The following is a 16505-nucleotide window of genomic DNA, read 5'->3' on the forward strand; positions in this document are numbered from 1 at the left end:
GAGAGACTTGTAAAGTGAGTCTGTGTGTGGGGGTATATTTTTGTAGTGGGCTTGGCTTGAGTTTGGTTAAATTTCAGTTTGGGCTTTAGTGTGAATAGGTTGGGTTGCTGGCTTATATGTATACAGCCCACTTTAGAGCCCCCAACCCCCCCCCCCCCCCCCCCCCCACCCCCCCCCACCCCCAAAAAAAAAAAAAAAAAAACTACTATATAAAAATACCCAAACCCAAAATCAAAATTTCCTAACTAATTTATCCACCAAAAAAAAAGAGACCAGAGCACGTATATAATTACAATAGTACCCCAAACCTCCTTGAAATCACATAAATAATTAATTTTAGGATTGAGATTATTACACCTAATACAATTGCTATGAATGATTGAAATTTAAAGTTATAAAAAAAAAAATTTTAAATCACGACCATTGAATAAAAAAATGAGAAAAAGTAAAAAATGTTGTGAGAATGAGGAGGTTAATTGCACGGTATTGCAATTGCACTGGATCTCAATCCTAATTTTAAATATGTTTTCAAGCATTTTTTGTTGTTACTTAATTTTAAAACTTAAAATAAACATAATTATGTCTAAAATATTTAAAATATACCTAAATATATAATTTAATTGATTAATTAATTAATTGTTGTATTCCTAGACATGTCATACCATAATTTTTCATAAAATGATGTATTCCTGTACCAATATCATACCCATACTTATGTCGGTGTACGTGCAACTTAGCTTTTAGTCCTTAGTGGGAATTTATGGGTGGAACAAAAAATAAAAGGAAAAAAAAAATAGAAACCCAAATGAATAATGCACACCACTCAACCATAAATAGACATTTTCTAAGTCACTCTAAATGAGTGTTTCAATTAGACAAATTAACAAATACAACATAGACTACATAATAGCAGCAAATGAAAACTTACCCAAATTCCCAAGAAGAACTATAAACAGTTTAAAGCAATACCCAAATATTATCTGTCACAAAACCGATAATTTCACACCCAAACTTCAAATGAGGTTGCTAAATTTTTTAGTAATTCTCAACCAAGACAATGCACTAATTGCCTGAGCCATTACTAACTTATAGATTAACGAATTCAGAGAGCAAAACCCATCAAAGACTGAGCTACTGAGATTTAATAAACCATTAACTGCGAACCTTTTGATCCAAAGAAGAAGAAGAAGGAGAAGATAAAAAGCAGAGGTGTTTTCCTTTGAACAAAGATGCTAAGCAAAATGTGTATATAATGAATTGTCTTTATAATGGTGAGTGAACAGTGAGTTGTCTAGTTAAAACACAAGTTGTCAATTGTTGGATGGGTTAATTACAAATTTACAACCATCCACCTTAAATGATAGTGGTATTTGTGACGTGAACCCAAAAATTCAAAATTTTACAATCAATACCTTAATTTAATGTTAATTTGATATCCACTCTGACGTGTAGATTAGCATTAAGGTTCTTGAAAATAAACTAGAATAGTAAGATGTTTTCAAAATGATGTGTCATTGTTAAGATCAACAAAAACGCACCAAATGTTAGGGTTCAATGCAAGAATTGAAAAACAACTTTGAGTTCAACAAACTCGTTGATCTTGAGTGATTCAAGTAGATTTGAATGTCGATTTCAATAGAAAACATTTAAAAATGTCAATTATTTATTCATTCACAATATTTAATTGTTCATTTTCCTATTTATTTATATATATTTTTATGTTTATGTGTATGTTCGTGTGTGTGTATATATTTATTCATTTTTTTTCGCAATTATTGCTTTGTACCCCATATATATATACATAAACATTCTTGGGTACACACTATTTTAAATATTGGGTGTTTATATGTTTACATCACCAGGTGATGTAAAAAGTGTTTACAACAATACCATTGGAACTATCCCCTGATTTTCTGATTATATACCTTTTTTTTTCCTTGTGCAGGTGATACCATTGGAACTATCCCCTGGTGATACATCGATTGAAAGGACATTACAGATTCAAGAGACCATCACGCAAATTCTGACTATTAAACAATTGGTCAATGAAATCATCAGTGAGGTATGTTGGTTATGTGATATCTTGAGAATATAGTGCTCAAGGTTCAGCAGCACTCTTCTTTCAATTAATAGCTTCTTCGTTTTGCTAAGTACATTCTTATGGAGCACCTCAAGCTCATAAATCTCTTGCAAATCCCCCGGTTTATGGGCAGCCTACGCAGTCACTTGGTGGCATCCCTGGAGGCTATGGACAACCTGCCCTGTGCATCTAGGATATCCCCATTCTAAGCCACCAGTTGCTAGTTATGCTTAGCCAGATTTTGGTTTACAACGTGCCCCACTATCCAATTATGGTGCTGCAACTGGTCAGCCAGTTTGCGCAAAGAGAAAACATTAGTTGCGAGCTTGAGAAGCAAGAGTACATCTAAATCTAATATGAATGAAAAGGCATCAATGTTAGGGTTGCAAAGAGAACATGTTTGTTGAGCAAACTAGGAATAGGATATTGTGGGGCCCGACAACAGATGGACCAGATCCACCTGTTCACAGGAAGACTTAAGGCCCAAGCCGAAGAAGATAGTAGTCCAAACCCAATAACGCAAAGCATCCATGTGCCAGAGAAGCCGCCGAGGAGGGTATAGCCCTCGGCTGGCCCAGAACTACACTAAGAAAAGGGGCAAAAGTGGCATAGGGATAATCTGGTAAGAAATCTGAAATATCTAGGAAAGGCTGCCCATACTACCTGTCCTAGACAGAGCTTTGCCTCTCACAGAGTCGTGTTCCTTTAGCCTACTTACCACTCCCCAACAACTCAGGTCTAAAACTGATGGGACAAGTATCAGTCTTGAAAGGGTCGACCCTACACGTGGACGAAGGAAATTGAACGCATGCGAGTATAAAAGAAAAAATATGTAACCTAAAGAAAGGGCCTCCAGTCCTACGGAAAAAGGGGAGGTGCTTCAAAGGAAAAGAAATTGGAACCATGCATAAATATCTTAAGAAATCCACAGCCGGGTAAACACGACTTAGCCTTTCGATCCCACTCTCTACAAATGATATTGTATGGGCCCATTTACGTGCGAACCCAACCCAACTGCGGTTCAACGCAAATCGTGTGCTTACAGATATATATCATGATCTTTCATCAAAACAATTTCTGAGACAAGTACAAAATTGCAAGCAATATCATCATATTAAAATCAATCAATCAATCAATTTATATATATATATATATATCTAAAAGTTGAAGCGTAGTATTTATTGTTGCTACACTGTAGCAGCTTTATATCATGTTTATTCTCGTTCGACTCTATGAATTAGTCCTTGGAATCCGCTACAACAGATACATGCACCTTGCAATAGTTTCTTTCGGTTAGTACAAAACCCCAGTTGTTGTTGTTGTTGTTGTTATTATTATTATTTTACTTTTTGTTAATACATAATGTTCTAAAAGCACAAGATAAAATATACTTAATATTTTATTAGATTATATTTTATTTTCTAAAATTTTCTTTTTTAAAAGTCAAATTGTAATCGCTTTTTATTTTTTTTTTTTATATATATATATATAGATAGGTTCAAATTACACCTAGTGTAACTCTATTAGAGTTACACATTTTTTAAACCATTGGATTTAATTAGATCCAACGGTAAAAAAAAAAAAAAAAAAAAAAACCCTCATTAATGCTAATATTGTAATTGATCTCATTTATTATCACTTATTTAATACATTTCATACTTATTTCTAAACCCAAAAAAATTTATACGTTTGACTCTCTCTCTCCAATACACGTCTCTCTCTCTTTCTCTTTGCATTTTTCTCTCTCTATCTCCTCCACGGCTCTTCCATCTCCATGGCCAAGTCACTGTTTGCAACCAAAAAAAAAAAAAAAAAAGCCACAATCGCCGGACTTTGTTGAATAACACAACTATTGCTTTTAGTTGTTCTCCATCTCCACGTTTTATCAAGTTGATTTCAGAGCATATAGTTGAAGATTGTATATTATTTTTTTAAGTTTTGAAGATGTAATAGATGGATTGTTTTCATAAAAATTAGTAATTTGGGGTATACTAATAATGAAAACGTTTTGGAGGAAGCCTGTTAACAATTCTACCCAAAACGTGTTAATGCCTCCAAGGACGACTTTCAATGAAATACACATGTTGAAGAAAACAAATTCAGTTTATTTTAAATATTATCTAGGAAAGGAAGACAAGAATTCTTCGATGATTAGTATGTTACCTTAATCAATAGGATTGCATTGTTGTAATGAATTCACTAGAATTGCACTATTGTCTTGTAGGTAATAGCATTTGTTATGCTGGTTATAAAGTTGCAACGGAATTCCAACAACGAAAAGTGCAGTCTCTATGCCAGCTCTGCCTGGATATGGGCCTGGCTATGGAGCACCTCAAGCTCAAAAACCTCTCGCAAATCCCTCGGTTTATGGGCAGCCTACGCAGTCACTTGGTGGCACCCCTGGAGGCTATGGCTAGCCTGCCGCTGTGCAGCCAGGATATCCCCTTTCTTAGCCCTAGCTACTAGTTATGCTTAGCCAGATTCTGGTTTGCAACGTGCCCCACTATCCAATTATGGTGCTGCAACTGGTCAGCCAAGTAACGCAAAGAGAAAATATTAGTTGCGAGCCTGAGTAGCAAGAGTACATCTAAATCTAATATAAATGAAAAGGCATCAATGTTAGGGTTGCAAAGAGAACATGTTTGTTGAGCAAACTAGGAATAGGATATATATCATGATCTTTCATCAAAACAATTTCTGAGACAAGTAGAAAATTGCAAGCAATATCATCAGATTAAAATCAATCAATCAATCAATCAATATATATATATATATATATAAGTTGAAGCGTAGTATTTATTGTTGCTACACTGTAGCAGCTTTATATCATATTTATTCTCATTCGACTCCATGAATCAATCCTTGGAATCCGTTACAACAGATACATGCACCCTGCAATAGTTTCTTTCAGTTAGTACAAAACCCCAGCTGTTGTTGTTGTTGTTATTATTATTATTATTATTTTACTTTTTGTTAATAAATAATGTTCTAAAAGCACAAGATAAAATATATTTAATATTTTTTTAGATGATATTTTATTTTCTAAAATTTTCTTTCTTAAAAGTCAAATTGTAATCACTTTTTATTTTTTTATTATATATATATATATATATAGAGAGAGAGAGAGAGAGAGAGAGACAGAGATGGGTTCAAGCTACACCTGATGTAACTCTATTGGAGTTACACCTTTTTTAAACCATTGGATTTAATTAGATCCAACGGTAAAAAAATAAAAATAAAAACCCTCATTAATGCTAATATTCTAATTGATCTCATTTATTATCACTTATTTAATACATTCCATACTTATTTCTAAACCCAAAAAAATTTATACATTTGACTCTCTCTCTCCAATACACGTCTCTCTCTCTTTCTCTTTGCACTTTTCTCTCTCTATCTCATCCACGGCTCTTCCATCTCCATGGCCAAGTCACTGGTAGCAACCAAAAAAAAAAAAAAAAAAAAAAAAGCCACAATTGCCGGACTTTGTTGAATAACAAAACTATTGCTTTTAGTTGTTCTCTATCTCCACATTTTATCAAGTTGATTTCAGAGCATATAGTTGAAGATTGTATATCATTTTTTTTAAGTTTTGAAGATGTAATAGATGGATTGTTTTCATAAAAAGTAGTAATCTGGAGTATACTAATAATGAAAACGTTTTGGAGGAAGCCTGTTAACAATTCTACCCAAAACGTGTTAATGTCTCCGAGGATGGCTTTCAATGAAATACACATGTTGGAAAAAAAATTGCAGTTTATTTTAAATATTTTCTAGGAAAGGAAGATAAGAATTCTTCGATAATTAGTATGTTACCTTAATCAATAGGATTGCATTGTTGTAATGAATTCGCTAGAATTGCACTATTGTCTTGTAAGTAATAGCATTTGTTATGCTGGTTATAAAGTTGCAACGGAATTGCAACAACGAAAAGTGCAGTCTCTATGCCAGCTCAGCCTGGATATGGGCCTGGCTATGGAGCACCTCAAGCTCAGAAACCTCTTGCAAATCCCCTGGTTCATGGGCAGCCTACGCAGTCAGTTGGTGGCACCCCTGGAGGCTATGGCTAGCCTGCCCCTATGCAGCCAGGATATCCCCATTCTCAGCCACCAGCTGCTAGTTATGCTTAGCCAGATTCTGGTTTGTAATGTGCCCCACTATCCAATTATGGTACTGCAACTGGTTAGCCAGGTTACGCAAAGAGAAAACATTAGTTGCGAGCCTGAGTAGCAAGATTACATCTAAATCTAATATAAATGAAAAGACATCAATGTTAGGGTTGCAAAGAGAACATGTTTGTTGAGCAAACTAGGAATAGGATATATATCATGATCTTTCATCAAAACTATTTTTGAGACAAGTAGAAAATTGCAAGCAATATCATCAGATTAAAATCAATCAATCAATCAATTTATATATTTATGTATATATATATATCTAAAAATTGAAGCGTTGCATTTATTGTTGCTACACTGTAGCAGCTTTTTATCATATTTATGCTCGTTCGACTCCATGAATCAGCCCTTGGAATCCGCTACAACAGATACATGCACCTTGCAATAGTTTCTTTCGGTTAGTACAAAACCCCAGTTGTTGTTGTTGTTTTTATTATTATTATTATTTTACTTTTTGTTAATAAATAATGTTCTAAAAGAACAAGGTAAAATATATTTAATGTTTTATTAGATTATATTTTATTTTCTAAAATTTTCTTTTTTAAAAGTCAAATTGTAATCATTTTTTATTCTTTTATTTTATATATATATATATATATAGAGAGAGAGAGAGAGAGAGAGAGAGAGATGGGTTCAAGTTACACCTGATATAACTCTATTAGAGTTACACATTTTTTAAACCATTGGATTTAATTAGATCCAACGGTTAAAAAAAAAAAAAAAACCCTCATTAATGCTAATATTCTAATTGATCTCATTTATTTTCACTTATTTAATACATTCCATACTTATTTCTAAACCCTAAAAAATTTATACGTTTGACTCTCTCTCTCCAATACATGTCTCTCTCTCTTTCTCTTTGCACTTTTCTCTCTCTATCTCCTCCACGGCTCTTCCATCTCCATGGCCAAGTCACTGGTAGCAACAAAAAAAAAAAAAAAAAAAAACCACAATTGCCGGACTTTGTTGAATAACACGACTATTGCTTTTAGTTGTTCTCCATTTCCACGTTTTAGCAAGTTGATTTCAGAGCATATAGTTGAAGATTGTATATAATTTTTTTAAGTTTTGAAGATGTAATAGATGGATTGTTTTCATAAAAATTAGTAATCTGGGGTATACTAATAATGAAAATGTTTTGGAGGAAGCCTGTTAACAATTCTACCCAAAACGTGTTAATGCCTCCAAGGATGGCTTTCAATGAAATACACATGTTGAAAAAAAAAATTATGTTTATTTTAAATATTTTCTAGGAAAGGAAGATAAGAATTCTTCAATAATTAGTATGTTACCTGAATCAATAGGATTGCATTGTTGTAATGAATTTGCTAGAATTGCACTATTGTCTTGTAAGCAATAGCATTTGTTATGCTGGTTATAAAGTTGCAACGGAATTGCAACAACGAAATGTGCAATCTCTATAAAAATTTCACAAATACAAAATGATGGAAACATAATTGCTCAAACTAGAATTTTAAACTAATTTCTTCCAAAATATTTAATGTCAGTGTTCGACAGCTGTGCTTTTTTGTTATTGTTTTTTTTTTTTTTTTTGCCTATGTCACCGGGATGTGGTGAACGAACAATTACCTTTACTTGTTTGATTGGTAAACCGTTTTCCTTTTCTAACTTTCGTTTTAATCCGAGAAGAGCGTCAAAGGAACATGTCGACGCAGTAAACCTGGAGGACCAGCGGCTGAAGGAGGCCGGAGTCATAAAAGAAATATTCTTCCCGAGATGGCTAGCAAACACAGTTGTAGTGAAGAAGAAGAACGGTAAATGGAGAGTTTGTGTGGACTTCACAGACTTGAACAGGGCGTGTCCCAAGGACCCATTCCCAATGCCCAAGATTGACCAACTAGTAGACGCCACGTATGGGCACCCGAGGATGAGCTTCCTGGATGCTTTCCAGGGTTACTACTAGATTGCCTTGGCGCCCGAGGATCGAGAAAAGATAGCATTTATATCCCCGAATGCGAACTATCACTACGAGGTCATGCCGTTTGGATTGAAGAACGCCGGAGCCACGTACCAGCGGATGATGACGAGAATGTTCCGAGAAAAAATTGGATGCACGGTTGAAGTATATATTGACGACATGGTGGTAAAAAGCAGAAAAGAGTCACAACATACGGAAGACCTCCGGGGAGTATTCGAGATACTACGGCGGCATAAATTGCGCCTGAATGCCGAGAAGTGCACTTTCGGTGTGAGGGTTGGCAAGTTCCTGGGTTATCTGATCTCTACTCGGGGAATAGAGGCTAACCCCGACCAAATAGAGGCCGTGAACCGTCTCAGACCACCAAGCAATCCCAAGGAGGTACAAGTGCTTACTGGAATGTTAGCCGCCCTAAACCGATTCATCTCCAAGTTCGCTGATCGCTGCCTGCCGTTTTATCAACTTCTGAAGAAGTGGAAGGGGTTTCGTTGGGACGAGGGATGTGATGAGGCTTTTCGAGAGCTGAAGAAATACTTGGCAAAGGCGCCAAGGTTGACGGCCCCGAAGCCCGGGAAGGATTTGTTTATGTACCTCTCAGTCACTGACCATGCCGTAAGTGCTGTGTTACTAAGGGACCAAGGAGTACAGATGCCAGTGTATTACATAAGCAAAACCTTGGTAGATGCCGAGACAAGGTACCTGCCCCTGGAGAAGTTGGTTTTAGCCCTAGTGCACGCCACTAGGAAGTTGCCACACTACTTCCAGGCTCATACAGTGTTCGTCCTCACCGAGTATCCATTACAGTCACTGTTAAAGAGATCAGACTTCATAGGCCGAATTGCCAAATGGGGGACTCGGTTGGGATCGTTTGACATAAGATACCGACCTAGAAGCTCGGTGAAGGGACAAGTTCTCACAGATTTCATCGCAGAATTCACACCCAAGAACGACGGCAAGGTAATCTGTAATGCAGAAATTCGCCCGTGGAGGGTATTTGTGGACAGGGCTTCAAATGCTATGGGGGTCGGGGCTGGTATTGTCACAATCACCCCTGAGGGCATACGATTGGAACACTCCTTCAGATTGGGATTCAAAGCCTCAAACAACGAAGTCGAGTACGAGGCCCTACTGGCCGGTTTGAGGGCCGTATTGCATCTAGGCGCAAAAGATGTTGAGATTTACTCGGACTCTCGGCTGGTTGTTTATTAGATCACAGGAGACTTCAAGGCTCGGGACTCTCGAATGAAAGCTTATCTAAGTGCGGCCAAGCAGATTATCGGTCAATTCGGAACGGTAAAGGTGTCCCAGGTAGGTCGGTCACAAACCAAACACGCCGACTCACTTGCCACGTTAGCCTCATCGGCTACCGAGGACACGCCACGGCTAGTCACAATAGAGCTTATAAGGGAGCCAAGCATCAGTGTGAAGAGTATTCTTGACCAAGCTAGAGTAGAGGTTGCCAAGGTAGCAGTGGCCAATCCGTGTTAGATGAACCCGATCATAGATTTCCTTCCCGAAGATAAAGTTTCGGATGATGAAGACGAGGCCAATAAGATTCGTCGGGTGGCTCCCCGGTACTGGCTGTCTTCGGACCACAAATTGTACCGAAGGTCCTTTGCAGGCCCTTACCTTTTATGCTTACATCCCGAGAAAGTCAGTGAGCTTCTGACCGAGCTACATGAGGGAGTGTGTGGCGGCCATGTTGGGGGACGATCTTTAGTGCACAGAGCGATGACCCAGGGGTTTTGGTGGCCACAGATGCAGAAGGATGTCGCCGAATATGTTCGGAGGTGCGAACAGTGTCAAAAGCACGCCCCTTTGATCTATCAGCCTGCAGGTCGTCTAAATCCCGTCAGCAGCCCGTGGCCGTTCGCGCAATGGGGGGCTTGACATCCTCGAACCATTCCCCCGAGCAACAGGGAACCGCCGTTTTGTATTAGTGGCTATGGATTACTTCACAAAATGGGCGGAAGCCGAGGCCTTGGCAAATATTCGGGATACTGACGTGAAAAAGTTTGTATGGAAAAACATAGTCACAAGGTTTGGGGTGCCAAATTCGCTAGTAACAGACAATGGGCTACAGTTCGATAGCAAAGCTTTTCGGACCTTTTGCAGCGAACTCAGCATCAGGAACAAATACTCAACCCCGGCTTACCCACAAAGCAACGGCCAAACTGAGGCAGTGAACAAGACTATTTTGAACGGGCTCAAGAGGAGGTTGGACGGGGTGAAAGGAAGATGGGCAGAAGAGCTACCCAATGTATTATGGGCTTACCGTACGACCCCAAGAAGATCCACGGGCGAGACCCCGTTCTCTTTGACGTACGGAGCAGAGGCTGTGATACTAACCGAGGTGAGCTTATGCAGTGCACAGGTCGCGGGGTTTGACCCTGTACAGAACGCCGACCTGATGATGGAGCGTTTGGACTGGCTAGAAGAATGCAGGGAGGCCGCAACCATATGGCTCGTCGAGTATCAGCAGAAACTAGCCCAAAGATACAACCGAAATGTAAAGGGGAGGGAATTCAGTGCCGGAGAATTGGTGCTAAGAAAAGTCGTGGGAAACATGCGAGACATAGCTGCGGGGAAGCTTGCTCAAACCTGGGAGGGACCGTACAGAGTTACCGCCATCGCCGGTGCAAGGGCCTACTACTTGGAAGACCTTGACGAGAGGCCACTTCCCCGGCCGTGGAACGCCAACAACTTAAAGAAGTTCTACGCGTGACCATTCGTGTAAGCCAGAACTTGTATTTTGCTAAAATCAAGATTATGATGAAGTTCCTTGTATATGCTGTTTTTGGTTCCATAACTGCACACCGAGAGAATTGCAAATAAAATCTCCAAGGACAGAAACCTGGCCCTCGGCTCGATTGAAATCGTCGAGCAGGTGGAAACCTTATAACTAAAATCTCTAAGGACAGAAACCTGGCCCTTGGCTCGATTGAAATCGCCGAGCAGGTGGAAACCTTATAACTAAAATCTCTAAGGATAGAAACCTGGCCCTCGGCTCGATTAAAATCGCCAAGCAGGTTGAAACCTTATCACTAAAAACATAAAGGACAGAAACCTGGCCCTCGGCTCGATTAAAATCGCTGAGCAGGTTGAAACCTTATCACTAAAAACACAAAGGACAGAAACCTGGCTCTCGGTTAAGCTAAATTCGCCGAGCTAGTGGGAGCCTTATCGTCACCAAGGAATAAAAGGATAAAAGACGAAAACATCACCCTCGGTAGGATCAAAATCACCGAACATACGGGAACCCTAACCCTTTACAAACGCTAAATCCATTGGAACTCTCGGATTCTCCAAAGCACCGCGCAATAGGTTTTGGGGGTATCATTCCATTAAATGGCCAAAACACTGGCATGATCCAAGCGAAACATACAAATAGATAGAAATTCATTCAACGGATTAAAACGAAAGTCAGAAAAGGAAAACGGTTTACCAATCAAACAAGTACAGGTAATTGTTCGTTCACCACATCCCGGTGACATAGGCAAATAAACCATTAAATTGAAAATGCGATAAAAATAAGTAAAAGCGTAAATAAAGTAAGAGGACTGCAGAAAATCAGCTGGAGGGTCGGGCCGGGTCCGTCACATCTGGCTGGTCGGTCAGGGGGAAACGCGAGTCTTCGCCGAGAAGGTCCTGTACAGTCAGGATGCTGGTGGCTTCCATGTCCTCTGGCTCGGCATGAGCGTCATTTTGTTCAACCAGCTCCCTCATGCTTGCCGTTTCCTCCTCATCAACAGCAGCCGGGGGATCCTGCACGGTAGCAACAGGACTCAGAAAGGGAATTTGGCCGGGGTCTCTCAGGTGTGAATCCTCGGGAACTCCCAGTGCTTGGAAAGCGGCGAACCACTCGGCCTCAAAACCCAGGTTCCGAGCCTGGGCCACTACCGGCTCTACAGATTTCTCGGCATCAACAAAGCCTTCGTTGTACCACTTTTGCTCGCAGGCCGCCAGGGCTGCCCTAAGGTCGGCTAGTTCCTTGACATTGGAAGTATTGAGGCTGATGGTTTCAGCTAGCTTGACCTCCGTTTCATTCTGCTTAGTCAAGAGCTCCGCACACCTCTTTTCTGCCAATGCCCTGTTTTTCTCCGCGGCAGCAGCCTTTTTCTCAGCGGACTCAGCTGCCTTTAGCTTTTCCTTCGCCGTTTTGGCCGCTGACTCCCACGCCCCCTTTTCGCGCTCGACTTCCTCGGCAAGATTCCGTGCCCGGCCAGCCACTATGTGAGCCAGTTGGGCAGCCTAGCAAGCACAAAAGTTAATAAGGAAGCAGAAGTGAATGTATGGGAAGAAATAAATAAACTAAAGAATTACCGCAATAGCATGCCACTCTAATCGGCGCCCCACAGACTCCTCAGACCCCTCCTCGAAGGCGTGCACGTCCTCAGGAAGAAGAAGACCTTCGGCCAGAGTTTAGGCAATACGACCACCCTCGCCTTTCTCCCACATCCGTACACAAGCGGTTGAAGGCAACGGCTTGCCGTCCAATAAGAACTTGGGCTTCCACGCTTGAGCCACTTGGGAGGAGGACACAACCCCCGTACCAACCTGGGTCTGCGGCTCACGGATAACGATCCCCCCTGTTGGCTGGGGAGGAGTCTGGACGGCAACATCTCCCGGGCCCGTGTAAGATTGATCGGTTACCTTTTGTTTCTTACGGGCCCGTCCAGCCTGAGAAGAGGGTGGAGGCTGAGGCCCCTGGCCCCGGCCCTGAGAAGGTGGGGGGCTGGTTGGGCTGCCGTGCACCGGGCACGAAGCGGTCAATGGTCATCACCTTCCTTGACACCATCCTTCCGCCGGGTTGGGTAGCTTTAGCCGACAAGGCAGCTGCTTCAATCACTGGTTGCTGAGGCTCGGCCGGTGGATTCTCGGGCTGCGGCTGCTCTTGAACGGGGCCCTCTTGTTGGATAGCTTCGTGGGCTAACTCTCTAAGGCGCCGAGACACCCGTTCCGAGGACTCGTCTCGCAAAGGGGCTAGCTCGTTCGAGCAGGTGAAGCGCCGTCCAAACTCCCTCGCCTCCCCGGTTGTAAGTTTCGGCGACAAGAAGTTTGCGTACCGGACGTCTATGTATGATAGCAGGGGACTGTTAACTAGAAGTACTTGCTTAAAGTTCTGCCAGGTGGAGTAAACTGGCTCTACTCCGAGGATCAGGTGCGAAGCCCGGAGTTGTCCGTCCCAATGCACGTATATCTCGGAACGAAGGATGAAGTTCAAATCCTTGGCATGGACGGTTCTGATGTCCGGAACAAACACTTTGCCGTCTGCAAAAGAACAAGTGTCATATCAGTATCTGATTATAAAGATTTACTTCAATAAAAAGAAAAGGAAAAGTGGAGGAAAACAGTTAGATCAAGGGATTGGTACAAACCCACTTCACGCCGTGAAAGGGGGCAAGGGACGTCCCCGGCAAACCAATTGCCGCGCACCCGAACGAACTCCCCGGCGGAGTTCCTGTTTGAATCAGGCAGGCATGATATCAGCTGTACCCGATTATCTCTTGTCTTTAGGTAATAGTTGGTAGCTTTGTTCCCATAAAGGCTATACATATGGTTAATGTCATGGTAATTTAACTGTAAATCAAAGGTATGGTTCAACCTACTGACGCAGCTAACTACCCGGTAAAAGTTAGGGGGAAACTGGTCGGGACACAGCCCGTAGTACCTAAGTGTATCGATCAAAAGGGGATCCACGGGGAACCTAACCCCGCCTTCTAAAATTGCCATTAGAGGAAAGAAGGCTGTACCTTATCCTCGGTGGAGAGCAATATCACTCTCGTGGCAGTGAGCCACATCCACGACATCGGGAATACTAAATGTGCTCCTAAAGGTGGCCAAGGCAGCCGGGGATTCTAGAAGATAAGAGTAACCCATCTATAACACCTAATGCTATGAAAGGGAACTTGAAGAAATAAGCTGAAGGAATAGAAAGGGGAAGAAAAACTTACTTTGAGTTCTAAGGAGGAAGGGAACACTGGGCAGGTGAGTAAGCGCATAGAGAGTTGGTCGGCAGAGAGTAAGCGCGAAATATCAGAGGTGGAGGAAAAATGAGAGAATGTTCTGAGGGGAACTATTTATAGAGTTAGAAAGGGGGGCAAAGAAACGTTTAATCAAGTAATAAATGGGCACGATTTACGAACGGCCCTACGAATACCAAACGTAACCGATACGCGCACCGCTTCGGTTCACGAAGCGTCAGGCAATAATGACAACTGTACCTAGCGCTGCGAAACGGCACGTCTTTTGAGATGAGCATTAATGAGAAACCGTAACCACGACTCCTAGTTCATAAAATCTCCGAGGTCAAAAGGCTCAGCCAACTCCTTGATTCTTCCTGGCAACCGGGTATGAATCAAGGGGGGGCTAATGTACGGCACCGAGATCCCAAGACCCATATAGGCCCTTGGGCCCAGGCCTAACGGGAACAGCCCCATTGCCCTAAGCCCTTCTTGGAACTGCCTTAGCGTAAAAACTAGTTTTGGGCCGTGAATTCTGAGAAGTGCTCGACATAAGCTTTCCCGAACAAGCGTATGAACCGTGTCTGGGAAAATCATGATATGCTCGGTAAACTGCATTACCGAGCACTATCGACTAAGCTGGAACCAAGTTCCAAGGCCATAATTGTTGCACCCCACTCTCACCTAAATACCCACTTAAATCAGATAATATTGGACCTTCAATAGCACTAGCGGAGGCTGTAATCGTAATCTCCCCACTAACCTTAGCTATAAATAGCAGAAGTTTGGGAGGAAGAAGGGGTTCGGAAAAATAGAGAGAAAACAGTCAAGGGAGAAGAAGAAATTGAGTGTTGCTTTGAGTCTCTCTGCCGAGAACGACCCAGAGTAGGAAATCCTCAAGCCCACTACAAATAAATTGTGAGCCCAAGTGAGTTAAGGCCCAACAGTCTCATATCTGGTTCCCACAATTTACATTTACGTTTATGTGTTTTTTCATAATTATATTGTTTTGCACCCTTATATATACATACACACACTAAGGTATGCATGATTATATTATATTCCACCATATAAAAATGAAGAGTTGGACTTGATATTTGCTTATGGTGTAATAAAAAAAATAAAAAATTAAACATGTAAACGGCATAAGTATAAAAGAAGTGATTGGGATGAGTTTGTTTGCTATATATACGGGATTCATTTACCTTTTTATCTTTAAAAGTTATATATGCTTAAAGAATTACCTTTAAAAATAAATCATTTTTTTTTTATCTTACATTCTGAGTTCTTGAAAAAAAATTTTTGGTTTTTTATCTTGATAATAGAAAAGTTTTAATTATAATGTGTATATATGTATTAACACACAAGTTTACCATGTTGGCCAGTTAAATATTAAATTTAGTTCAATTATTTGTGTGCACCATCAATTATAAATTTGATATGTAAACATATTATTTGTGTTATTCAATACTTCTTTGCTTCAAGAGTTCCTACCTAGAAAAATTATCCAAATTATAATTGGTAAAGAATGTGAAGTCTTGGGAACCTTCATACATTTTTCTTTTTCTTTTAAATCTCAAAAACATTTATGATTGATTCTATACTAATTTTGCAATTTTTTTTTAATATACAAGATCAAAGAGTCAGTTAAAATATTATCTTCTCTTTTTGTTGTGGAATTTAGTTTTGACAATATTCATCATTGAAAATTCTATAAATAAAAATTAGAAGACTTAATATGATATATCATCTAATGGTCATAAATTCCTTTTATCTTAATCTAACTTTTTATTAAAACATTTGTTTATACATATGCAATATTTCCATATACAATTTGTCACTTGTTTTATGAGTTTTTGATCATTGGGTCTTTTTACAATAGGTCAAAGTATATTATACAAGTTAATTTATAATTGCACTCAAATGAGAAAAAGTATCCTCAATCAAGGTATAAAGAAGTTTTACAAGTTATCCATTGGATCGGATAGCATCTGTAGCATGCTTCAAATAAAGTTTTTGTTTACAATGAAATCTATACTTAGACCAGATATTAGGAGTTACTTTCTCACAGGAATCAGTATCCAGTTAGATAGGGCGTGAATGCCCAAAGACACTCAAATAGGCAAAAGTAAGTGTTTGCTTTTGAAATTCCACAATAATGCTAATTATTGTTTAACTTAAGAAGTCGTGCCTAATGTATGTTTGACATGAATGCCCAAATAGACTCAAATGGGCAAAAGTAAGTGTCTGCTTTTGAAATTCCATGACAATGTTAATTATTGTCTTATATAAGTGCATATTAACATATGTATAGCATGAGAAGTTGTGCCTAATGGAACAACTTAGAA

This window comes from Quercus robur, chromosome 11 (genome assembly GCF_932294415.1).
Source record: "Quercus robur chromosome 11, dhQueRobu3.1, whole genome shotgun sequence".
Taxonomy (NCBI): domain Eukaryota; kingdom Viridiplantae; phylum Streptophyta; class Magnoliopsida; order Fagales; family Fagaceae; genus Quercus; species Quercus robur.